This window comes from Pan paniscus, chromosome 2 (genome assembly GCF_029289425.2).
Source record: "Pan paniscus chromosome 2, NHGRI_mPanPan1-v2.0_pri, whole genome shotgun sequence".
NCBI classification, from domain to species: Eukaryota; Metazoa; Chordata; class Mammalia; order Primates; family Hominidae; genus Pan; species Pan paniscus.
The window spans coordinates 62,913,394-62,941,263 of record NC_085926.1 but is presented as its reverse complement, the minus strand read 5'-3'; the positions used below and the strand labels follow the sequence as shown (position 1 = coordinate 62,941,263).

Below are 27,870 nucleotides of genomic sequence, written 5' to 3'. Positions count from 1 at the left end.
TTTTCTTCCTTTGTTTTTGTCCAATCTGATAACAACGATATGTATAGAGACTTTCAGATGAAACACACACCACAAGGGTAGAAAGCTTGGTCATGAGAAATGATATTATTTTCTTTAATGCCTGTGTAAAAAAGATCACACAGCTAAACTGAATCATTTTCAATCTTTTTAAATACTTTAAACTCAGCTTATCTTGCTGCCAGCTCAGGTTGGTTAAAAAGAAAAAGAAAATGTCTTTATCTTGTTTCCATTATGCAGTTCTTTTAAAGTGCAAGGCCATTTTCTGTATACATTTATTTAGTATTTTACTTCTGGATGATTTCAGCATGATTTAGTATTATTTTCCTTCATTTTTAATTTTTCCTTTGCTTAGTGGAAGATAAAATAGTTAATTATGTGTTTGTATGAAAGGTTGAAAATGTGTTTGAGAAGAAACAATTTTCTTCTCATTTGAATTCTCTCCATTCTACTCATTTTTCTTCATTGTTCAAATGAAAAAGCAACCATTCATGTCAGCTTATTCCTCCTTACTTATATACATTTTTCTTCCTCCAAGGAAAACTACATCCGCCACTCTCAATTTCCCAATGGTGTTTAGCCTTTACTGTGCTTCAGTTGACTAAAGGAGTTAAGATCAAAAGAAATTAAAATATCAGTTTACCAGGCTTTGTATTAACAAGTTGTCAAAGCAAAGAACCTAGAAAAGGCATAACTTGAGCAGAATTATTTTCTATCCAAGAAAGTTTTTTCTCTAAGATAAAGATACTCTTCTAGCTATGTAAAAGTCAGTCATTTGAATTCAGTGCAATCTTTCTCAAGATGACGATTTCTGCTTTGACGCTGAGAATTTTTACAAATGTTATGCAAGGTCTTAAATGTCCCGTCTTTCCTCTGACAGCTTGTTGTTCTGCATCATTTACTGCTTTCAAACCATGATTTTTAAAGAGATGGCGGTTTTGCTGAGAAAAAGTGACAGTATATATAAGACATTTCCCCCTCATCTATAGATAAGAAAGGTGGCCGGGCGCGGTGGCTCACGCCTGTAATCCCAGCACTTTGGGAGGCCGAGGCGGGCGGATCACGAGGTCAGGAGATCGAGACCATCCTGGCTAACACGGTGAAACCCCGTCTCTACTAAAAATACAAAAAATTAGCCGGGCGTGATGGCGGGCGCCTGTAGTCCCAGCTACTCGGGAGGCTGAGGCAGGAGAATGGCGTGAACCCGGGAGGCGGAGCTTGCAGTGAGCCGAGATCGCGCCACTGCACTCCAGCCTGGGCGACAGAGCGAGACTCCGTCTCAAAAAAAAAAAAAAAAAAAAAAAAAAAAGAAAGGTGTAATTTTGAGATTGAGTTTCTTTCCTCTAGCTTCTGAAAGATGAGTTGCTCACAATATGCAATTATGTGGCTCAAGACAAATAATTTCACAGATATAGCAGTTACAGACTGACTGGAGGAGACATTGGTGACATTTTATGAAGACGTACATGATGCATAATTCAAGAAATATAAGGACATTGGAAAGAATTTTAGAAAGTACGACTGTTTCTATTCAACTGTAGTCAATGTTTCTGTCCCTACCTATCAATTTGTTTGCTCTTCCCTCCATCATCATAAAGAATTTCTGAAGCAGATCAAGATCTACTGGTAATGGGGGGAAAATGTGTTTTCAGATTTTGAAACAGTATTCATTTCTGTTCATTCTTGTATTTTAATTCAAGGAATATTTATTTTCAAGGCAGAAGAAAAAAAAAGGAGCATAGTACCAAAAAAAAAAAAAAAAAGAAGATAATGATAGTAAGTTGATATAAATACAATGCTTAACAAAAATAAACAAATAAATAAATAAATAAATAAAATAAATGTGATTTCCAAAACTAGGATTCTAGAGTTTTATTTGCTGTAAAGGGCCTATGTTCCATTCTTTTGTGAAAATAATTTTAAAATAATTTTTATATGGTGTTGTTTCTAATTATTTAATGGTATTCACTTTTTCCTGTATTACTCAAGTTAGATTACACATGTGAATATTTATTAAAATTATTTTTTATTTAAATTCTACTATCCCTATTGATTTTATTTCTAAAACCATAAAATGTTTATGATTTTAATGAGTACATATGGGTGCATATTTTATGTGGATTTTTTTTTTGTCCAGAAATGAGCATTTGGAAATAATCTTTGGATTTTAATTGATGAAGACTATCAATCCATATTACTGAGAACCTGCTCTGGCTGTCTGTGTGGATCAGACATGCTGACAAATGAGCAAGGCTTCTGTGCATTTACTGCCAATTTTTCTGATTTTATCATCCCTCTGAGTTGTACTATGTCCCTCTGCCTGCCTTCTTTCCTCCCTCCCTCCGTCTGTCCGTCCATCCCTTCCTCCCTTCCTTGCAAAGAATACTTATCAAGCACCTGCTATGGGCCAAGATATGAACAACAAAAAGAAATCCTCTTATGTATGGAGTTCACAGCCCAGTAAGAGAGAGAGAGATACAAAAAATGAATACTTATATCATGCTAGGTTAAAAGTGCATGTTTTTTTTGTTTTGTTTTGTTTTGTTTGTAAAAAGCAGAGTTTGGTGATAAAGAATGATAGGGGCTACACTTCTAATAAGTTACAGAAAATATCATGTTGTCCCAAGGGAAAAAAAAGGAAAAGAAAAATAAGGATACCAGGAAAATTTTTTAAATGAGGGGTACTATTTACACACAAAAATCAAAAATAAAAAAGGGACAAAAACTTTCGTCCGTTATATGAAAAGTTCAGATGAATGAGACTGTTATATCATAAACAGTATTTTTGAAAGTACCTCAAAGCATCTTTTTCATGATTATACATGCAGGCAAAATTATTATATAAGTGGTATATATTCCAATAATCATTTTAAAGAGCTTCCTTTGTGTTAGGTGTAGATCAAGGCTTTGGGAACACACCAGTGAATAAACCAAGCCCTTTGCTTGATTGCAGGCTTACCTCATATGGCTGCTCAGGCTGTGCACTGCACAATAATTTTCAGGAGCATATTCACATAAACTATTATGTGCACCCTCTAGGGTTGTACAATACGGTAGCTCTGCTCTAACTGCAGCATGCATTCCAGTGAAGGGAAGACAGATCATAAACAAATAAGAATATCTCATGGAAGTGCTTTGGGGAAAAATAAAGCAAAATGAAAGAAATAAGAGGACAGCAACTTCAGATTTTGTGGTCAGAGCAAATGTCCCTGATAGGGTAATATTGTGTGACTTTATCTGATTCTTGTTCTGTCAGAGTCATTCTAGCTTCTGTTTTAACAATAGACTGCAGAGGGCCAAGGAAGAAACAAGGAGACTATGACAATAGGAGACCATTGCAAAATTTGGGTGAGAGATGACCCTAGCTGTGACCAGGTGAAAGCAGGAGAGATGCTAATGTATTTAGAAGGCACAGCAGGATTTGCTAATGGATTAGAGATGGAACATGAGAGAAAGGGAGGAGTCCAGAATGACTAAGAATTTTGTCCTGAGCAAATGAAAGAATGGAATGCTGTTTACTGAGACATGGGAGGAGCAGTGTGCGAGTTCTGATTTAAACACATCAAGTTTCAGATGCCAATTACAAATTCAAGTGGAAATGCCAAATAAGGGGTTGGAGACCCAAATATGAAATTCAGGGGAGAAATGGGGACTAGAGATATAAGCTGGAAGCTGTTAAGATATAGTTTATAGAAAGCCTTGAGAGTAGACAAAAATCACCTACAGTAATAGTTCTGAATCCTGGCTGTACATTGTAATCACCTGGGAAACTTTCAGAAAGTACTGAGGACTGAGCCCTATGCCAGACCAATTAAATCGAAACTTCTGGGGGTGACACCAAGGCAGTGATATTTTAAAAAAGCATCCCAACCGATTCTTCAGAGCAGCTGGGGTTGAGAACCCCTGACCTAAGGAGTCAATGAAGAGATGACGAATGTCTAAGAACTAAGCCCTAGTAGATGGTAGTGTTCACAAATCAGGAAGATGGGGCAGAATCAGCAAAGGAGACAGTGAGATGTAGAGCAGTGGTCCAAAATCTTTATTTATAAAGGGAAAGAGAGTAAAGATTGTGGTTTTGTGGACCGTATGGACTCTGCTGCCACTACTGAACTGTGCTTTTGTGGCATGAAGGCAGCCTTAGACAATATGTAAATGAATGAATGTGGCTATGTTTCAATCAAACTTTACTTACAAACACAGGTCATGGGCCAAATCTGGCCTGTGGACTGTTGTTTGCCAACCTCTGCTGTAGAGCATCACAGGAATGGCTTTGGTGGCCTCCTAAGTCAGATTACAATGGTGAGCCTGGGAGGTAGGAATAAACAAGGAGCTCATGGAGCAGGAGTTCTCTCTTCAGTGACAGTCATGAAGATATCAAAGCCATTGGAGGGTCGCTAGACCAGGTGGGCAGTCCTTACTTATGTAAATATTTTTCAACTTTCTAATTGAATCTGTTGTGCCTAATAATACCTATAGATAGGGATTCTATAGTAGACATAGCTTTCTACAATTTCACAAAAGCATTTTTCAAATAAAATACAATGAAATGAGTAAAATACAGTTCAAAATGAATCCATAAACAAATTGGTTATTGTTTTTCCCTGAGTATACTGCTGCTTTCAACATAGGGTAACAGGGGTTTGTTGGTCTCAAGAGCCCTCATTTGGGGTTTCCCTGAAGAATTTAATTACTCTTTTCACTACACGTAAAAATGAGGCAGAATGTGTTTTACCTTATGAGTTATCCCTGTCACACATGTATAGAAGAATATTACTGATGTTAAAAGCAGAAGCCTCTAGAAATTGTAAAGGACCTATTGAAAGTGCAACATCGTTGCAAGAAAAAAATTACAAAAACAATTTTTGAAGACCCAGACTATTGCTTTTATTTGGTTAGCAGCTAAATAATAGCAATAATTATGACAATTTACAGTTTTATAGGACCTCTAACTCAGACACCTCAAAGGGTTTTGAAAATCCAAATTCTATTATTCCTTGGTTGCAACAAAGCATGAAGTTTATGAAAACTCAAAAAACAACAACAAAAAAAAAACAGCAACAAGTTAAAATAAATGATTGTTCTAAAAAGTCAGAAAAGGTAGAAACAAATTCCAGGATCAGAAATCCAGAAACTTGGCCAACCCTAGAATAACTGAGGTGCCATGCCTATTTGGGTACTAGAATTCAATACTTAGCCTAGAGACTTCCGCTCAAAATTGTGAGAAGAAGAATTATACTGTAGAGAAGAGCTTCAATGGAAATTGGTAAATTCAAAGAAGATAACCAAGTTCCAACCCTTCAACAATGTGTAGATTGGTCTAATTGACCAAGACTTAGATTGCAGATCAACCAGCATTTACTGATCACCTACTATGTGCCAGCTCTCCGTTGGGTTATGTTATTCAATGTTGATATGAAAACAGAATGGAGAAGACTTCTGGTTGTGGAGAAGATGGAGTAGTCCCACTCTATTCAGGTTTTCCCTCATACAACTAAAAATTCCTGGACATAGCATAATAAACAGCAAGGGAATGCTCTGAAAAATGGAGAGAAGAAGGAATACAGCCTACGAACTTTGGGCATTGAGGAATGACACAGTGGTGAGGTCCCTGGGCTTCTTTGTTACCTCTTTTCTATCTAGGACAGGGTGCTGCAGAAGCCTCTGCTCTGAACCACCAACTAGCATAGACTAAGAAGCTCCAACAAAAGCCCATTTTTCCTAACCAAAGGACCAGGAAAAGAGTAAACTAACAACAGAAAACCTTTCTGGTAATGCACAGCCTACGCTAGCCAAACACCAACAGAACCATTGCACCCTCCCCAAGCCTAACCTCATCCCCACCCCAGGGTTAGCAGGGTCAACCAGAGAGCTATGGTTACACTCCAAGGAAACAAGCCAACCTCTCGTTCTGCCACCGAGTGGTGGTAATGGGGCCACAGGAAAAAGCTCAATTTCCATCCCTCAGCTGGCCCAATGGAAGCAGGAAGTACTCAAATCTTCGTTGGGATGTGTCTTCAGGCCAACAGGGAAGCTTGGTTCTGATTACTATCACCATGGACTAGTTTTACCTGTTCTTGTACCTCTGCTAAATGAAACCATACAGTATGTATCCTTTTGTAGCTGCCTTCCTTTGTGTAACATAACATTTTTGATATTTATCCAACTAGTTGTATATATCAACAGTTAGCTCTTTTTTATTAGTTAGTGCTATTCCATTGTGTGGATATACACGATGTGCTTATTCACTCTCCTTTTGATGGGCATTTGCACTGTTTCCAGTTTGGAACTATTCTTAGTAAAGCTTCTGTGAATATTCTTGTACAATCTTTGTATGGATATAATTGATTTTGACTTTATTATATAGAAAACATTTCATATATATATATATAAATCTCTTGAGTATAATATATTCATCTATTTTAGCCATCTTCTCTTACTCAATTTATCAGATAATTGTTACATTTTATCTCATTTCATGCTGTTTAAGATCAGCCTCAATAACAAGGAAAAGAATGGGGAAATTGTGTGGTATGAATCCAGAGTGTTTAAAAGATGATAGTTCAGATTAATTGGATCAAATAGAGGTTTATATTTCATTTATTCAACCCACTTACGGAATCTAAGTAGCAACACTGAAGATGAATAGAATGCTGTCCTTGCTGCTGATGTGCTCACAGCCAAGTTGGTTGATAGTATAAAAGTTAAACCATTTAACTTGAGGGAGTTTTGGGATGAGTGGAAACCTTATTGAATTCTCAGTCTTTGAATATTACCTTTGTATGACACTTTTCTGAGATTGGAAGTGATGAAACTGCATGCTGAGCAAAGCAATTGATAAACTTCCACAAACCAAAGGAAATAAGAATTTAAATGGTCTCCATTCCTAGGAAAGCACAAGATGATATTTTGTGATGGACAGAATGCCAATTCATCTTCATTTTCAGAAGATTTCTAAGATGTTCTATTCTCTCTCCCATTAAAGAAAAAGAGGTGGTAGGTGAGTCATTTTTGAAACAGACCCAATAATGGAGAATCCATTCTTCCTAACAATTTAGAAAGCCACTGTACCTTGTCATAATTTAACCAGTGCCACCCATTGCAGTTAGATGAGAAATTGGAAAGCTAAGTTATTTCAAGCTGAAAATGCAAGCCAATACTTGCAAGAATGTATTTTGAAGTAGAAGTTAAAATAACATAGAGCCTATGATCCGCACCCCCCCCCCCACCAAAAAAGCTCTTAAATAAAAACCTATTAGGAAAGTGAATCCCCTTTGTAGTCTCATTCCAATTTCTATCTTCATCCATAACTTTCAGTTTTATCTCTGCACCCTCACCTCTTCCCTGGGGCCCCGCTAAGCTTTCAGTGTTTCTAATGTACTAGGTTCAGAGTTTACCTGGCATTTCTCTGGAAGGCTCAGTAAATATCTCATCCATGGTGGTAATGAAAGGTGGTGCAGAAGAGACAAAGGGCCCCCTATTAGATGCTGCTAAGTGCTTCTCATTTTTACTGAGAGACACGGTTCAGCTGTAAGAGTCCTAAGTAAAGGAGCCTAAACACAATGGGCCGCATTTCTAAAGCCTTTAGAACTGATTAGGCAGATTCTCAAGGGAACACTAAGGGAAGAACTTAAATTATCTTGTTTCTGAGAAACTCTGGGGACTCAAGTCCTCATTTCCTTTATTCTGAGCTTCACAATATGCTTTTCTATTGATATTATGAATGTTTGTGTTGTAAGTTCACTTGAACTACAATAACGTCTTGATCAACTAAATTAAAAATGAGCTTGCTTCCCTCTCATGCATTCTACAAGTTGCTTTTTTCCCATTAGCTAGTAATGGTTTCCCTTTCAATGTGCATGTCTTGACAGTTTTCAGGATCTCTCTGAGCCCTCCCTGGCACCCTACTTCTATATTCTGTTTTTGGTCTGTCACCTCCACATTGTTTTCTTTGTTGTTGTTTGTTTGTTTGCTAGGAAAGATAAATCTGCAGTTGTCACAGCTGAAAGATTATCCCATGTCAGGCAAGAATATGGACACCATTTACTTCCTGTGTAAAACCATCACATACCACTCAGCCTCAACATCCTCGAAGCATACAGTTCATTATAGTCATTTAACTCAACCATCAAGGAATGGCATGATAGTGAGTTCCCTGGGCTCCCATGCTGGTCACAAATGCTGTAACTGATTCTCTCTTTGAAACTTCATGTATCTATGATATTTCAAGTTCCTAATAATAAGATATCTCTTAAACCTCTTTTCTAAGCCCCTGGAGTTTAAAGGTCACTAGCTTCACTGTTATCTCCAAATGCCAGAGTCAGCTGCAGCCATTCCAGCCTAACAGAACTGCTACTTACACGTAACATCTAACAATGAATAGACTGGTACATACTTGAAGATAAATCTAGAATTCAGAGGGCCCCACTGTATTGCTGTCTTATTCTGCCCAAAGCTGAGCTTGAGCCCAGGATGTGCATGGCTACCGAAGCTTAACTCATGGGTACCAGGTTTCCTGAGCAGGCCTGAATTGATGACTAGTTCTGCCATACCCACTGCTTCCCCAAATAGAAATGCATTCCTTCATTTGAGTTCTACCATGTATCAATTACTAGAGAGTCATTAACAAAATAAACAAGATCCCTACTCAAACAGAGCTTGCATTCTGGAGGAAGAAAAATACTATAAACAGATAAACAACAAATGAACAATATACCTCTAGACTTTAATAAGTGTTATAAGGAAAATAAATAGGATGAAATAGTGGAAGATCATGGCAGGGTCCCTACTATGGATAAAGTAGCCAGAGAAGAGCATGGGTTGTTTTGAGGAGAAAAGGAACGGCAAAAGCTGTATAAACAGAAGGTGTTTTATTGTTATTTTAATGTCATAGTCAGATCTTGGAGCATTTGTGAAACAGAATTACCAGGAAACACTTAGGTGAGGGTATTGGGGAGAGTATAATGAGGGACTACAAAGTTGTGAGTAGAATTCATGATTTCAATGATTCGTGATTCGAACCAAAATGAGTTTGTGACTATCCCTTTACCACATCTAGTCATGAAGGCACAAAAAGAGGGAGGAGTTTCTGGAACTTGGAGAAGGTTTCTATAGTTGTAAGAGAGATGCTCAACAGTACCTGTGGCTTTAACAAGAAACCACAACTGGATCATGTTCTAGCAAAGTATGAGCCAGGGTAACAAAGACCCCAAACTCACTCTCCTCTTGTTTTTCATCCTCCCTCAGTGCCCCTTAATTAGTGAAACCCAGCCAGAAGCCAAGAACCGAGGGATCTTAGATGTTTAAGTCCACAGAGATCAGCCTCCCAGGGCACAAAGGTAAGTAGTGAGGGTAGAGACGTATATGGAGGGCCAACAGAGACTAACCATCATGAAATAGAATGAGTCAGGTTCTGACAATGCTATGTGCTTCACCATTGCTGAAACAGCAATTACTACAAATATTCAACTGAAGATTGAAGAAAATCAATACACGACTAATGCCTCACCGTAAAACCGTCCTGGGACAGGCAGTTCATGGGGTAGGACCACCAAGACTGTATGCTTTACAAGAAGATACAATTGTCTTTGTAACTCAGTAATCAAAGTCTTTTTTATGAAGTGTCATTCAACAGAAAATCCTGTAATAATGAGATTGTAATTTTAGAAAAATCAAGACAGCCTGACAATTGTAATAAACATGCTAAACAAGAGTGCACCAACAATTTGAGTGACTATTGGAGACATTCAAGATGACAGGCTTTGGGAGCTTAAGCTCTGGTTTATCTTGGATAAAATAAAAATTGCCTTCTGGCTGATCTTGCATAAATTTGGATTCCAGGTAATAAGTGACAAGATGAAATTTCCTTTCTAATCAAGTCACTTGTCACCCTTCAGTCCACCTTCAATTACTTGTGCTATCTTTAGCATTCAAGATACATTTCTATATATACACCAAATTGTAGGAAACTATGTAAGGGCAATAAAGGAATTTTCTTTTTCTGGTATGTGGTATCCCCTCAATTTCAAAGTCATACAGTATTGGTTTATTTTAATTCAAATCAACTCCACAACTTAGTAAACATTTATCAAATGCCTATTCTGTGCCAGGGTCAGACATAAATTGCATATAATAAAATCACGTTTACAACAATCCTAATGTACCATTGTGTGCCATACTGTATGTACGACTCTTGTGTTTAGAGCCCTGTATCAGTTTATCTATCTCTTTCTTGATCAGCATTACTCTATGACTCACAATTAATACCTGAATGTCTTTCCTTGAAGATATTGATATACCATCACCACCTATTCACATGGCCACTAGACCAATATGCTTTACCTCCGGCCACTAGGTAGAACACCTTAGCCTGTTTTGACAAATGCATTGACTGTGGCAGGCTTACTTGCATCTGCTGACTGTTTAAAGCAAGAAATATGATGGTGGCATTGCAAGCTGGCGCAGTTAAGATCCTGGAAGTCAGGTTTGCCTATGTTGTGACTGCACTATGCTGTGCCATGCACCATAGAGACACAAAGAGGAGCCTTGTGCAGTTCATACACTCAAGGAGATCCCCATCTTCTGTGGAAGAAACATGGTACAGAATAACTAATGCGTGGGTAGAAGGCAGTGTGTGTCTGCAGCATAGCAGAGAAAGGGGTTAATTTGGAGGGCTGAGGGAGGAGATGGCTTTGAGCAGGACTTGAAAAGACAGGTAGAATTTCAAAGAGCATAAATGAAGGGAAAAGAGGACCCAAACAGAACAAACATAAGCAAACTGAGAGCCATGAAAGAGCGGACGTGTTCAGTCAAAATGAAAATGCTCAAGGTCGTGACTGCTAAAGTAAGGAGACGGGGGGCGGGTGTTACAGTGGCAAGACTAAGACCAATACTAGGATGACACAAATCTAGATGCGAATCCCAACTCTGCCCGCATGTGACCTTGGGCATGTCATTCAACCTTGCTAAGACTCAGTGGCCTCATTTTTGAATGGGAAAACAGTGCTATCTCATAAGATAGTTGTGAGGATTAAAGAAGCTGAGATATTTGTTTAATGCTAATACCCTTCTTCCACATATTATTCTTCTGAAAACACTGTACCTCCAAAGAAGGCAAAAGAAGAATTTGAATACTAATTTTTTTCACTTATAATAACAGTTAACACCTACTGAATGTTCAGTACATGCCAGACACCAGGCTAAGTATTCTGTATGCATCTTCTCCATGAATCAGGTTCTTTGAGTATACCCATTTTGCAGATGAGGAAACTGAGGCTTATGGAGGTGAAGTAAATGTCCCAAAACTATCTAGTGGTAGAGCAGAAATTTTGAGAGAGGCAGGCTGATTCCATGGCCCAGGTTCTTAAACACTATACTAAATTATGCCCTGGATAAATGGATGAAATTCATACATTTATTTGACACAAATTTTTTGAGCACATTGGATGTGCCAGGCACTGTCAATAAACCAAAGAGGAAAAATATCTCTGGCGCCATAAACCTTACATTCTGTACAGGAAGAAGGCCAATAAATAAACAAATAAGTAACTTGTATATAATAATTTGAAAGATGATGAGTACTATGGTGCAAAAAAAAAATGTTGGAACAGACAGTGGAGAGCATAGAAGGGTGTTACCGCGTTTAAATATGGCCATCAGTGAAGGTTGCATAGTAAAAGCAACATAGGATGAAGACTTGAAGGAAATGAGGGAGAGACCCATGAGGATATCTGGGGTAAGAGCTTCCTGGAGGGAAGGACTGCAAATGAAAGGACCCTGAGGTGGGAGCAGGTGCAATCTGTTGTGGAAGCAGCAAGGTGGTCAGTGGGGCTGGAGCAGAGTGGGCTAGGAGGAGAGGGGTCAGGCATGAGAGCAGGGAAGTAATAAAGGCCATGCCTTACACCTTGTATAATGTGCCCAGTAAGGGCTTTGGCCTGTCTAAGAGTGAGCTGGGAGCCATGGGTAGATTTTGAACAAAAGAATGACATGATCTCTTATTATAACAGCATCCCTCTACTTGTGCTTTTGAGGAAGAGGGATCCGTTTGCAGGCTACGGCTGCCACCCAGGCAAAACAAAGATGGCTTAGATGGTGGCTGTATTCTGGATGTATGTTGAAGGTGGGGCCAATAGGGTTTTCTGATAAATTAAATATGGGATAAGAGAACAAAGTAGAGTTGATAATGAGGCCAAGGGATTTTGATAACCTCCATAACAAGATTGTGCTGTGGTACTCCATTCATTTTCTTCCCCACTAACCAGCTTACTAGATAGAGAGAGGGAAAACTTCTCTTCTAGGACTCTCACATTTGCAGAAATAACCTGGGGACAGTAGAAATAAGGAGCAAACGATTACAGCAGTACCAGTGTAGAATGCCAGCACTGACAGTAGGGAATTTCTGCTGCTATACTGGCCCAAATAGAACAATAGACTTTTTTCAGGCTCCCAGACACATGCAAAGCTGTTCAGTCTGAGAGGGAAGTGGGAACCACTGATAGAACGTGGAATATCTATCTTGGGAGTTTTGCTACCAGTTTTGCTTTAATTACTCTACATTTTTTAAGCTGCAGAAAATATAAAAGCTTACCCACTCAGCCTAGATTTTCCTCTATGTCTGGGAAAAAGCCATTTCCTCCTCCTAATCTCTCCCTCTCCCTCTCTACAAAAATGCATGCATTTTCTCCTTAAGGGGAATCCTGGGTTTCTGTATGCATGAGCATGTGGCTACATATTCAAGGGGATCCCTAGTACCCACCACAACTCAAAGAAGGAGTGATCCAATTTGGGGCCAGGTACTTTCACACAGATCATTAAATGAGGGTGTGTTTGTGTCTGTTTGTGTTTGTGTGTGTGTGTGTGTGTGTGTGTATGCTCTCCCAAGTACCTGCTGTGTGACCTAGGCCAACTTATTGAACCTGGCAAATCTTCTTTCCTTATCTGTATCATGGGGGACACATTGATAAGACCAATCTCTTAGAGTGATTGGAAAGTGAATATGAAGAGTGAAATAAAGCATGTAAATCCTTGAACTAAGGACCTGGCACATAAGAAGTGCTCAATAAACATTGTTTGCCAATTTATTATGATTATGGTTAAGTCTGTGATTAGCCTTATTAATAAGCTTAATTAAGTGCATAGAATAAAGTAGATGCCCAATATTGTTCATCTGTTGCCCTCCTCTCTCAACAAAACTGGCTTCAGAATCTTTCAAAACTGGAGCAAATTATAATGATACTTGGGAGGGAAGTACACAGTTGTATACGACAGCATGAGAAGTTTCAAGTGGTGAAGATAACCAGGTTAGGTGAGTGGCAGGGACAGTGATGAGAAGGGGATGAATTAGAGATATTCATCCAGGATATAGGATGAGTAAGACCTGGTGATTGATCAGAAATGGAAAGTGAGCACACATCCCCTACTCTTCCTGCCAAATAAAGCTGTTCTGCACTTTGCATCATTATCTAATGCTATAATAATGTACCACAACAAACAGCCAAAAAACCTCAGTGGCATATAATACATTAATTTTTGCTCATGATGTTGTTTGTCCATTGGCTAGCACTGCTGACCTGGGCCAGACTCAGGTAACCCAGCTGGGCTCACTTACGCATGTCCAGTCAGTTGGCAGGTCTTCTGGGACCTACCTGGGGGAAGATAACTGCATGTTGCCTGGAGCAATGAAGTGACTGGCCCACTCTCTCTCTCATCACTCAGCAGATTCACTGGGCTTATTCACAAAGGGTAAGCAGAGTCCTGAGGGAAAAAGCAGAAGCAGGTAAGCCTAAGCCTCTTGAGGCCAGATTTGGGGCTGACACACATTCCCTTCTACCATATTCTATTGGCCAGAGCAAATCATTGACAACAATTGGCCATGCAATAGGTGTCGCTACAGGGAAAAGGGAGATGAGAACGGAGGTTATTTTTGCAATCAATCCACCACACACATCAATTTATGGAAGTCGAAGTTTGCACGGGGAGGAAAGGGTATCAGCCCATAACCCCAATCTCCTCTTGTCCTCAGATCAATCTCCCTGCTACAGATTTATGACAGACTGACTGTCCACCATCAGTTATTTGTATCCTCTCTAATGACTGAAAAATTAAGTCTTCAGCTTTTTGGATGCAGGGTCCCTGTCTAACCTTCACCACAATATCAGAGATCCCCGCTTTGCAGAGGCAATCTGGAAAAATTTCATGCAGATTTGTAAACCAATCCTATTTCCCCAGAGACTTATTATTTTTGTTCTCATCATTTTTGATTGATCTTGGCAAGATCTGTGAGTCTGCTATCCTCTAACCCTTAGCTCCCAAATTTCTCTGATCCCAGCCTCTCTGACAAGCTGATTTGTAAACAAATACTTCCATTTATTGGCAGTGCTTATTTGTAAGGCAATTCAGTGACCAATCCTTTCTTAAGTCTGTTGTCTATGTTGGAAAGTTAGATTTAAAAAAACAGAGGCTCTCCTGGACATAGTCACTGGTGGACATGGAAATCAGAATAACAGTTTGAACAGTGTTTCCACTGAGGCTTTTAGCTAGCGTAATAAAAAATACCACCCTTAAATCAACAAACTACTGCTCAGTGATTAAGCAACTGATTGAACAGTTCCTTAAGTGATTGTGCAGAAACCACCTTCCAAGTTGACTAACTAGGCAGTCTTCTTACAAGCTGTAATTTTAGGGCTGTGGAAAACACATCTATCCATCTGCTCAGTGATAGCTGAAATTGACAGTGTACGAAGTGTCTTATTACATAATTAAAATTAAGGGTAAAATTGCAAATATTTCTGTTGGCTCTAACACAAGGATTTGCATTCATGTGAATATGATTAGACAGGAAGATAGAGATTTGATCATTTATTGATTCATTCATTCATTCATTTATTTTTTAGAGACGGGGCCTCCCTCTATCACCCAGTCTGGAATGCAGTGGTACAATCATAGTTCACCGCAGCCTCGAACTCCTGGGCTCAAGAGATCCTCCCATCTCAGCTTCCCAGTAGCTAAGACTAATTTTTTTTGACTTTTTTTTGTGGAGACTGGGTCTCGCTAAGCTGTCCGGGCTGGTCTCCAACTCGTAGCCTTAAGCAATTCTCCTGCCTTGGCCTCCCAAAATGCTGGGTTTAGTTGTGAGCCACTGTGCCTGGCCTGTTTATTTATTTATTCATCCATTCATCAAATATATTCTGGGAACTTACCTGAGCTTTGTTCCTTTCTTTCCACTACCTTTTATTCTTTTAAAAAATATTCTTTCTTTGCTTTTCCTTTTCTTTCTTAATTCTTTCGTCTTTTTTTAAATTTTACTTTTCAATCTAAAGTAGTATTATGATGCTAGCTACAAACCTCAATGCAGAACTCTTAGCAGTTGGAAAGGACCAAGAAAAGGTGTCATCTGCTGAGTTAGTTGGGCCTAATATATTAAGCAAAGTTTTTTATTCTGATGTCTTCACATCTCGGGGCCTTTCTGACACTGGAAGGGACTGGCCCTCCCAGAGCTAGCTAATTCCTAGAGACAGCAGACAGCTGGCCCCAGAGAGGGCACCTTTCATATGCAAACCAACCAATCCAAAGCCCATACTTTCCAGTCTTCTTTATGGAGCTCTTACATTCTGGGCTAATATTCACCTTCTATAATCACCCCAGGGCCAGGTAGCAGACAACTAGGAACAGCTCCCAGACCCAGAGCCCACTGAAAGTACCCCAACTAGCCAGTTCTAACCCTGTTTACCCCACCTCTCACATTTCTTCCTGCAGAAACCACAATAAGGGTGCTTGCCTTGCCATGTTCCTTCCTTACTCTGCCTCCTCCTGACCCTACGGCTTCCTCATGTGGCCCTATGTGGAATGCTGGGCTTCCTGTTTCTAGGTATCTGAATACGTACAGTCTTCCTGCCATTTCCACATCTGCATGTATCTCCATGCTTGATTAAAACAAATCCCAGCTAGATTTTAAAACACCTAAATACTTGGAATTAAACAAGAGGTGAGAGGTGTCCATTTGTCCAGATCCTTTCCCACACACGAGTCAGAGCTGACCACTCTGATATGAAGAAAAGTGAATCCAAAGGATACCTATCAGTGACAAGGAAAATAACAAAAGCAAGAGATGGGTTAAAAATCCTTCATGCTCAGCCCCTGAGCTGCCCAATCTTCCTGCCCTGAGAGAGGAAGCAAGATCCTGCACCTCCAGGCATGGTAGCAGCAAGGAGGGACCTGATGAGTGTCAGATTCTGTTCTCTCTTCAGTAAATGGTTTAGAGATAGAAAGTTGAACAAAATGTGTCCTTGCTCTGAAAAGGACTACCTGCTAGTGAGGGGGAGATACAGTACATGAATAACTGCTTTGAACATATTAAAGTTCTCCACTCAGCTGTCAAAGAAGTCTTTAGGTAACGGTGACATTTGCGCTGAATCTTGAAGAATGAGCAGAAGTTTACTTAAAGAAGGTCAGGTTGTGGGTCTTTGATAGAGGAACATGATTCTCTGCATGAATAAAAGGTGTGTGGAAGGGTATGTTGAGCTTATGTTTAGAAACTTGATCGTGTTTCCATGGTTTTGAATTTTTCCTGCTTTGGTATCTTTTCCATCAGTAGCTGTACCTAGTCAGCAAATTCCAAGACTAGAGCAGAGCTGCAGAGTTGTGCTGTCAGGATAAATCATCCCTGGGGATTGCCAATTTGAAGGCAAGGGGACAGAGCCTTCTCTCTCCTCTTCAGAACCCAGACCATCTGAGAGCCAGGCAAAGGACAAAGCACTATAGTTTGCAAGCATGGGCCTTTTAAGCACCATTTGGAGTAATACCAGGGAGAGAAAAAAATGAGCTGATGAGTTGAATTTTTAGCAGCAGATTTATATACTACATCACTGCACTTTATTCCTTAGCAAACTGTTATGTGCCCAACTGAAAACATTGAAAAATGAGGGTGGGAGCACAGGGGCTACCATTCTCAAGATGCCAGCTACTAAGCGTGGCAATCTTATTATTACGGTGGCCCAGATCCTTGGCAGTTATTGATGCTCACCAGTTCCCAAACTTCAAAGGTTTGCAAAATGTAGCCCTCTTTAAAAACTTAAGGCACTCCATTAACTTCAAATTGCTCTACTCTGCCCAAACCCAAACTGTACTTGTTTTCAAAGGAAACGACTCCTGAGAATCTGAACAGCCTCAGTTATTCTAAATCACTCTGCAAGGCAAGCACAAAATTAATCGGGCCTCCAGTATGTGTGTGTTTGGCAGCAGAAATGCGGCAGAGAATGCCATAAATAAAAACACCAAGTTCGGCTGTTGGCCAAAACCTCAGGAAAGTCTGTTTTCAATTGGGCAAAATAAAGCTTCACCAACCTGTTTAACACATTATACTGTGTGGGAGGAAAAACTGGAAAATGCCTCAAATAAATAAAGCCCTGATGAGCAGGGAGGTGCTTCTTTACTATTAACCTATTAGCAGAGACATTTGCTTATTTTCTTAAAATGTTAAAATAATTATCCTTATTTCCTGGTAGTGGGTCAGTACTGTTTCCAGCTAGACAATATTCAAGGTTTTCATGCACATGACCCCTGTAGGAGCTAAAAAGTTCTTTCCTAGTTTGCTTCCACTTGTTCTATGTTTTAGAATCCAAGGATGCTATAAATGGAAGAAATCTTAGAGTTTCCTTTGTAGAGGAGATCAACATAAAACAAAACATTCTAAAGATAAATCATCATTATCATCATCCTGAGCACTTACCAAGCATTCAGTATGTGTGAGACACTATGATAAAAGCTTCATATGATAACTCTTGAATTCTCACAACTCTATGAGAAAAGGCCTTTTATTGGCATCATTTTAGATATGGGAAACCCAGAGAGACTAGGTAAACTGTCCAGGATGACACCGCTGAGAAGCGGAGCAGGGATTAAAACCAAGTTCTACTGGACTGCAGACCCTGCCCTCCAGGCACAAGGCTGGACCACAATGCAGGTGGGGCCAGAATGAAGACTCAGTTCTTCAAACTCCCTTTAGTTATCCTCATACAGAATGTTGGCTGACAGAGTCACGGGAAAAGAACATAAGTACCTTTCAGCCCATTCCAAGATGATGAGTTTCTTAGGGAAGACACTATGTTTCTTCCTATTGTATACCCAACACTGACTACAGTCAGGCCTTAGGTTATTGATCAATTGATGTTTACTGGATAAGGGAATGAATGAGTTTGACTCAAAGTCATGTTCCCACAGACTGTTTTCAAATTTGAAGTAAACAACACAATGCTACCAATTTCTAGATATATCAAAAGTTCCCAAGACAATTTGGCTTCCAAAAATATCCATGCATTCACTTAAAAGGAAGAGTCATTCCAAATTGTCATTCACATTTCACCCATCCTAACATGTACATCAGGCAACAAGTGGACAAAAGAAGTTCAAGGTAATTTTAAGGTTGTCCTGGACAAAACACTTGAACTTACTTGAGATTCCTGCCCACTAATAACAGCTTCCCAGCCTTTTTCTTAGACATAATCCAGTTGAGGGATAACGAGGAGAGCTGCAGCTGAAAATACTTACTAAAATAACAAGAGAAAATTGTGCAAAGTGACTGAGGCCAGTAATCCCAACATTTTTGAGGGCTGAGTGGGTGGATCACTTGAGCCCAGGAGTTCGAGACCAGCCTGGGCAACATGGAGAAACCGCAACTCTAAAGAAAACACGAAAATTAGCTAGGTGTGGTGGCACCTGCCCGTAGTCCCAGCTACTTGGGAGGCTGGGGTGGGAGGATCACCTGAACCTGGGGAGGTAGAGCCTGCAGTGAGCTGTGATCGCACCACTGTATTCCAGCCTGGGTGACAGAGCAAGAGACCCTGAAAAGGGAGAAGAGGGGAGAAGAGAGACGGGGAGGGGAGGGGAGAGACGGGGAGGGGAGGGGAGAGACGGGGAGGGGAGGGGAGAGACGGGGAGGGGAGGGGAGAGACGGGGAGGGGAGGGGAGAGACGGGGAGGGGAGGGGAGAGACGGGGAGGGGAGGGGAGAGACGGGGAGGGGAGGGGAGAGACGGGGAGGGGAGGGGAGAGACGGGGAGGGGAGGGGAGAGACGGGGAGGGGAGGGGAGAGACGGGGAGGGGAGGGGAGAGACGGGGAGGGGAGGGGAGAGACGGGGAGGGGAGGGGAGAGACGGGGAGGGGAGGGGAGAGACGGGGAGGGGAGGGGAGAGACGGGGAGGGGAGGGGAGAGACGGGGAGGGGAGGGGAGAGACGGGGAGGGGAGGGGAGAGACGGGGAGGGGAGGGGAGAGACGGGGAGGGGAGAGACGGGGAGGGGAGAGACGGGGAGGGGAGAGACGGGGAGGGGAGAGACGGGGAGGGGAGAGACGGGGAGGGGAGAGACGGGGAGGGGAGAGACGGGGAGGGGAGAGACGGGGAGGGGAGGGGAGGGGAGGGGAGGGGAGGGGAAGGCAGGACAAGACAAAGAAAGAATGAGGCAACAAAAATCAGACTGCCTGAGTCCAAATCTTTGCTTTGTCATTTAACAACTATGGGACTCAGGCAAATTATTTTGTATCTTTGTGCCTTGTTTTCCTTAATGGTAAAACGGAGATAAAAATAAGAAATCTGAAGAACCAGAAGGATGCTCTAAAGACTGAATGAAATGGTACACACAGAGCATATAAAACAGTGCCTGGCTCATGGTAAATACTTAAGAAAGGTTAGATATTATTAATTTTTATTTCCAATTTATCCATGTCTTTAAATCTCACTTGGAATAATGTGAGTTAAAGAGGGTATACCATTCAAAGGATAGCCTTGGTAATGAAGCTGTCACCTTATTTGCCAATTTGATCTCTTAAAGATGCAGGTTCTATTTCCACAGCCCGGATAAGATGCTATTACTATACTCTCAATATAAATGTACTCAAGTTGCTTGAGATAAAACTGAATAAAACAAACCAAAAAATTTTACCTATATAGCCTTAAATATAAAAATAGGTAGTGATCAATTATGATTAACCTACTATGTATTGGCACTTCATGTAATTTTTAATGTTCACCACCTTAAAAGAACATTATTATCCTATTTCATAAATGTGAACCCAAAGGCTCTGGGAGATTAAGTAATCTGTACCAGTTTACACAGCTAGAAAATGACTGAGATGGGTTTTGAATCCTGCTTTCTGAACAAAGCCCATCTTATATATCATTTCTTCCATTGACAATGGTTCTCAGCCCTGACAGAACATTAGAACCACATGGAAAGCTTTTTAAGCTATCAGTACCCACAATCCATTCAGAACAACTGAATCATAACCTCTAGGGATGGAGGCAGGCCCAGTCACCTGTAATTTGTAAAGCATTCCCATCAGGGCTGAGAACACTCATCTAGACCCTGCTATCTCTCCGAAATGTCTAAAATAAAGGTTAACTTAAAGGTTAATTCACCTTTCACATTATCTATTCCATTAATTAGTTGAAAGTAGCTTAAACGAAAACTCATTTGCATCATTTACTCAAGAAACTAAAGTTCCTTTCTTAGCCATCCATCCAAATTTTAATGAAGGACCCTACATCACTTAACTTGTTTCTAGATGATGAGCCATGCATAGATTTTTTTCTAGTGATTTCCTATTTTCCTTCAAATAGTATTTTTGAGAGCCCCTCTTTGTGTCCTTATTGTGAGTTATCGGAGATATAAAGAAAAATAAGCCACCGTTCTCCTCAAGAAGCTTGCAATTATTATTGCAACAAGTATCTATTGAGCATTTTATTAATGCTGGACACCATATAAACCATTGGGTATATAGTGGCAAACGATGAACACGTAAGTCCTGCCCTTTGGGACTTATAATCGAGTAGAGAGACAGTTGATCAGCATATAAATCAATAAATTAATCGATAATTACAAATTATAGTAAGTGTTATGAAAAAATACATCATTTTTAAAAATATTTTTTCTTCCCCATTTATGTTTATATTTCTTATTATTGAAATATCCGGAATCTTGTCAAGTAAGAATAGTGGATATCCTTTGAGATCCTTGGGATATTCTTATATTTTACAAATTTCAAAGAAATTATTCTACATGTTTCTGTTAAGTATGACATTGGCTACTGGGTTCAGAGAGATCATCTTACTCACAAGAGTTAGTGAGATATTCTTCTACATCTACTAATATATTTATATATTTTAAAATCAACATTGACATCCATCTAGTCTTTAGAACATCTACTAAGATGGTCAAATCTACTTTTCCTTAGACTTTTTCACATATTGTAAATATATTCTCTAATACTAAAACATTCTTGGATTCCTGAAATTATCCTTTGTTATCATATTATAGTTTATTATATTATCATTTAATCCTTTCAATATAATGCTGAGTATCCACTTGTGAACATTTATTTGGTGTTATTATTCTGTTTAAAAAATTGTGAGGCTTTTCTAAAAGTAATGTTTTATATCTTAATTATTTTTCTTATTGTAAAAGTGCTACTTTAGTATGGGAAAGATTGAAATAAGGCACATAAAAAGAAAAAAAAAACTGGAATTCTCCCATGATCCTCCAACTCCTCCTGTGGAAATCATTACTATTAATTCTTCAGCTTATTTTGAATTTAACTAGTCCCCCATTGTAACATAAAAATATTACAATATTCATTCCAATATTGTTTGTAATAGCAAAAAGCCTGCAAGTTTTTTGCTATTATAAACAATATTGCAATGAATAATGTTCTATATTTACATATCTTTGCATACATGTAGGGATATTTCTTTTAAAGGAATTCCTGGATGTAGATGTGTTGTATTTTAATAAATATTGCTAAATTGTCACTTTAAAGTATTGCACCAATATAAGCTGCCACTAAGTAATAATGCGTAAAAGAGTAATTGTCTCTCCACATTTTGGCACACTGGTATTATCAATATTTTAATCATTGACAATGTGATAGTTACAAAAGCTATTGCATTGTTTTAATTTGTATTGCTCTAATCAATGGGAATAAAGATCCTTTCATATATTTATCAGTTAAAAAAAAAAAAAGAAAAGAAAAAATAGAGTCTCCTTTAGATTGTATGGCCAAGGATAATTTCTCACAAACCAGCTTCAAAATTATGAGACTATTTGATAGTTGTCTGGTTTATTCAGTTATTAATTACATAACAATGAATATACCCAATGTATAATCTTTAGTGTCTGACTTTGTTCTCAGCATGTTCTTGAGATGCATCTATGTTGTTGCATGTATTAATAGTGCATTCCTTATTATTTCTAAGCAGAATTTCATTGTATGAATATAGCTTTAGTGGCTTTTATGCCATATACATTCATTGTACTTTCCAAAGCTTAGTCCCAGTTTTGAAATATATGGCATGTAGTAGGTATTTAACACACATTAGCTGATTGGATGAATTTTGATGTTCATAGATAACACCTGTTGTTCTATCTTCAATGTCCCTTCCCACAACATTTATGTGATTTTTTAAAAATTTAAACTAGGCATTAATATGAGCCAACAGGAGACAGCAGTGAGTAAGTATTTCCATGCAAGGCAAATAATTTATTTGGGACAGGGGAAAGAAATCATATCAACAGCACTAAACCAATGTAGTCTCAGGATCCTTTAAAATCAAATGTGTCTAATGAGCAGACATTGCCCCAATTGTAAACATGTCCATGGCTGGATATTACTCTTAGCACTAATGTTAATTAATACTAAAAACTCAGATACATGAAGAGCTGAGGATACTACTACTGTCACTTCCTAGGAAAACTTGGCTTAGGTTTATTCATCTCTGCCTCCACTGTAGCCTGGGTCACAGCACTTAGAAGCTAGTAGGTGCTCAATAAACATTCCCAAAATTGAACTGAATGTAGATAAATTACTTTAATACCAGATATGAATGTTTACAATGTGCAGTTAAGAGAAACCCTTACCCAGCCTGCATTTTTATGCAGGGCACATTTCTGAGCTGAGATTGACGTTCTCCTTAGTGTCTCCCATGAAACCAGACCAGCATTTAAAACAGTTAGTATGCCAGAAGGAGTCTGGGAAATGTCAGTGTGGTTTGCGATTACAAGCTGGTCTAAGTGAAGAAAACAAGCTCCCCTTAATAAACCGAGCTTTGTACAGGCTGCAGAAACCTATTAAAATGAAGGGAGACTGACTTCACTAGAATACTTAGACATATTATTGCCTATTAAAATGTATTCATTAATTAGAGGATAAAGCCATCAAAAGTGATTCCATTTTTATGGGAGGCAGTTAAAAGATATTTATTGAGCTTTCAGGTTCTGGAGTCAGATAGAATTAAGTCTGACATTTCCTACCTGAGACCTTTGGTAATCCACCTAATCTCTCCGAGACTTAGTTTCTTAGTTATAAAGAGGTGATAATACTCATAACCTTATTGAATTGCACTCTGATTACATTATATATTATAGTGTCTTGCCAGACAAACTGTGGTTGAAGTCCAGCTGGACTTCAACAGAGTATGTTGGGTGGGGGACAACAATGCTTTCCTCGTGAATTTTTCTCTCCCTGCATCAAACACTTGTGTGTGTTGTCTGAAAACCTCTAAGAGAAATAAGTAGTTGAGCATTTGGCCTTGACAATTCTCCATCTCCCTTGGGTAGAAAGCTGGGAGCATAGGAAAAGCAATGCATTCTTTATGAGCTTCAAATAGAAAGTTCAAAATGTGGAAATTTTTCAGAGCAGCATGCTGGCCCCAGAGCAAATGGACTGAAGATGGTGTCAGGCTGTAAAAAGTTAATTTACTGGAGTCTCTTCTAAGAACCATCGAGTTATTTTAAATTCTAATGCAACATTTCTATCCTTCTACAACCATACCTGAACTGAAACAGAAGAAATAGAGGCATTTACAATGGAAGGTTTTAAAGGTGGAATCAGAAATTTGCCCTCCTGTTTGTGTGCTGACCTGAGTTGTTATTTCTCTCTGCCTCCACTGATCATGCTTTCTAGTCTCCTAAGAATTGTACCAACCTACTACATGGAGATCAGGTCTCCCTGCACATTTGTACATCATTTGGATAATGTTATCTGACATCAAATTGAGAAGGCACAACTTATCTTCAGTGACCGTTCCCTACCCTACATACACACATACACACATACACACACACACACACACACACACACACACACACACACAGACACACATTCTTCCTTCTTGGGCCGTTTAGACCCATACTTAACAAACTTACCTTCATAGGGCCCTCAAGGTTCCATGAGCCTCTCTTATTATAGAAGATAAATGTAATAAATCAATTCACATTACAATATTAGTGTCTGATATCACTTTTCTATTTTTTAACTTACTATGAGATGTTGAAGGTATATACAATTGACACAAAGGTAAAGACGTTTCTACAATATCCTCAAAAGACTTCCTATCTCATGGAGAATAAAATCCAAATTCCTGACACTGGCCTTGCAATCTTACATGAAATACTGTCCCTACCTCCCAACCACTCTCCTCCTGGCACACCTGTGTCCCTGTGTCAGCCCCACAGCATTGGTGCTCGACGCTCCCTTTGCCTTCAGTACTCTGCTCCTAAGTATCTGTTTGACTCCTTCCCCCAATTTCTTTGGGTCTCTCTGAAATGTCTTATCAGAAAGGCCTTTTTCCTGGCAACCCTGAGTGAAATAGTTATCTGCCTCCCACTCTGGTCTCAGCATTTCATCTCCCCTTAACTGTCTTTGTTTTTCTCCATAGAACTAACCACGACTTTATAGAGCATAATTTGTTGTGTGTTTATTTATTATCTGGTCACTCTAACTAAATATTAGTTACATGAAGTCAGGAATTCTGTTTTTTTCCTTGTTACAGCCCCAGAACCTAGAAAACAGTCTGAGACTGGGCAGGGGCTTAATTGATAACTGTAATGAATGAATGAGTTCAACCTTTTCTGTGTTCACCATCCAGCTTAACAAAAATATAAAAAATACATCTAAAATAAATAAAAGATTATACAAAATTATGTATGTGTGTGTCCTGAAGTCACCCACGTATCCTTCCTGTATTCAGTACCCTCCCTCTCTCCCAAAAGTACTCACTATCCTGAATTTGGTGCTTATCATTTCCATGTATTGCTTTACATTACAAACATATGTATTCTCAAGCAATATGTAACATTGAAATAGTTGTACACTTTATTATAGCACAGCATTGCATAGTATAGTATGATAGTATAGTTTAATGGTATAGTAGAGAACAGTGATTCTCAAACTTTGATACATATCAGAATCACCAGGGGAGCTTTAAAAAATTCCAGTGTCCAGGCCCCATTAGAATTTCATCTGAACATCTCTGGAGATGGGACCCCAACATTGTTTCTTTAAAGCTCCCAGGTTCTTCCAATGGGCAGCCAGGTTTGAGAACCAGTAGATATTACCCATGATAGAATGTAGTGGTCTTGAATCAGCCTCACAAACCTGCTGGGATCTGAATCCTGTTTCCAAATCTATAGAGTCTCTAGTGTTCCCCAGACACAAGACTCGGCCACCCAGGATGAATAGCACACAGAAGTTCTTCTCAGACACAATGCTACCTCTTCAGTCAATATCTCTCCCGAGATATTGATCAGAACACAATGCTACCTCTTCAATTAGCCTAATCTAATGTGGGCATTTTTTTCTGAAATATATTTCACTTAATTACTTTAATATAACCTTCCATTTGCCTTTGACGATGTCCAAATAAATGGTAATTCCTTGCTTCATTAATTTGTCTTAATTTGTAAAACTTCATTGAAATGCAATATATGTATAGAAGAATGCACAAATCTTAATTGTGCAGCAGAATGAATTTTTACAAACTGAGCACACCCCTGTAACAAGCACTTAGATCAAGAAACAGAACATCACCAGCCCCCCAGAAGCATCTCTCAGTCTCTTACACTCTTTGCCCTCCGCAAAGCTAACTACTCACTTGACATCTAATTTAATAGGTTAATTTTGCCTGCTTTTCAACTTTACATAAATAAAATGCTAGAATATATAATCTTTCATCTGGCTACTTCATTTGATGTAATACAAAATACCTTACTTATATTGTTTATGTTTTTTAAAAGCATTAAAAGAAAAACCATGTGGAAAAGAAGCCAAAAGGCACTAATTATAAATAATGTATTTGATTCACTACATAGGAAAGTCAGAAAAAAAATGTAAAATGTTCTATAATTTATTTTTTTAAAGACAGTTACCCATTTCTCTTCAAAGAATAGAGAAACTTTTAGATTGCCTATTTTACCAACTCATTCATACACCTGTCAGTGTGCTTTTGCATAATGCATATTTCTCAGAAAACAACATGAATATAGATTATTTGTAAAGGCATTGTTGCAAAGGCAGGTGAGGCCTACTCTATGTGCCTTACTAGTAAATTACATAGTCCAAAATCTAAAATTCATTTTTATTTCAACTGGGGGTGTATGGTTTAAGGACTAAACGTGAACTCACAGTGATAATTTTAGGCTAATATTAATCTAAAATACTTTGTGATTCATTTATTCAACAAATTTTGAGTTCTAGGAACGTAATGTTGAGCAATGCCAAATTCGGTCTCTGCCCTAATAGATCTTATAGTCTGGTGCGAGATAGACACTAATCAAAGAATAATGCAAATAAATTTAAATTTAATGCTAAGGGCTGAGCAGAGGTAGCTACATTCCTATTGAGAGCATATCAAGAGGAGAACTAACTTGCTTGGAATAGTCAGAGAGGGTCTCCCCAAGGAAGTGACGGTAGAGTCCATGACTAAAAGCAAGATAACAAATGAATGATGGTGAGATTAAAAACAACCTCAAAACATTACAAACTACATATACAGCAACTGAGTGCAACACCTCAGGGTTCCATTCGTCTGTAATATTCTCCACCATTTACACTATTATCCACCACACACATATACACACATACACACACACATGTACTTTGCTGTATAGCTGTTATGCAACCTTCAGATGTCAGCTGAAATTTCTTTTTCTTAAGGAAGAAGTCCCTAGATATTCTCCATGCATCAAAAGTAGGTCAAGGCTCTCCATTATATGCTATTATATTATTCCTCACATCTTCTTCATTGCATTTGTAGATGTTTCCCCTTTCGGTAAAGACACCATTAAGATGATGTAAACCATGAGCTTCACACAATGCCTTGCACATAAGTATGCAATACACATTAGCTCTTAATGCATGTAAGGTGTATAATCATTTTCACTTGTTTTCTGTCTCTACAAAACGGTCTTCATGCTATGAAAGCAGGGACCCTATGTCACATTTTACCCAGTAACCCCAGCACTGGACATGGTGCTTGTCCTCAGTAGGCCACCATAGTACAGTGTTAAGTCCACCGGAGTTGGACTGTCTGTGTTTGAATGCAGTGCTAGTGGTGAGACCTTGGCCAGGTTGTCTAAACCCTCTGCCTACACGTCTCATCAGAAAGTAGACACTGTGACAAAACTTATCTGAGGGTTATGAGTGTCAAATAAGTAATGTTTGTAAACCAAAAGGAACAGCGTTTAGTTCATGGCAAGAGATTTATGCATTAACTATCATTATTATTTAGGGATTCAATAACTACTACTATTCTACCATGTCTCCTTTAAGAACATCTTTGTGCCATGAGGCCTTCTCTATAGAATCCAGGAAAATGAGAACAAAATGTTATGACGTGGTTCCCACAAAGCCCCTTCATGCATCTGGAGTCCTTCTTAGTTGAGTTAACTGAGCCTTGGGGTAGGTTCATGAACCTCAGCAGGACTCATCAGAAAAAGTCCTAGATTGAGAGCCTGTTTGAAGAAACTTGCACTATTAAACACTGAGCTCTGATTTTCCTCTTCCCACTTTACCAACTGGGTTTCTCTCTAACTAT

General features: G+C 39.1%; 1 long non-coding RNA gene across 2 annotated transcripts in view; it reads right to left on the bottom strand.

Moving 5' to 3' along the window:
- The window catches only part of LOC134729972 (uncharacterized), a 171,520-nt gene that overhangs the window by 122,535 nt on the left and 21,115 nt on the right, over positions 1-27,870 (bottom strand). For both annotated transcript variants that reach the window (XR_010111554.1, XR_010111553.1), the window contains exon 2: positions 13,659-13,767. This is a non-coding gene — a long non-coding RNA (uncharacterized LOC134729972). The remainder of the gene's footprint in view (positions 1-13,658; positions 13,768-27,870) is intronic.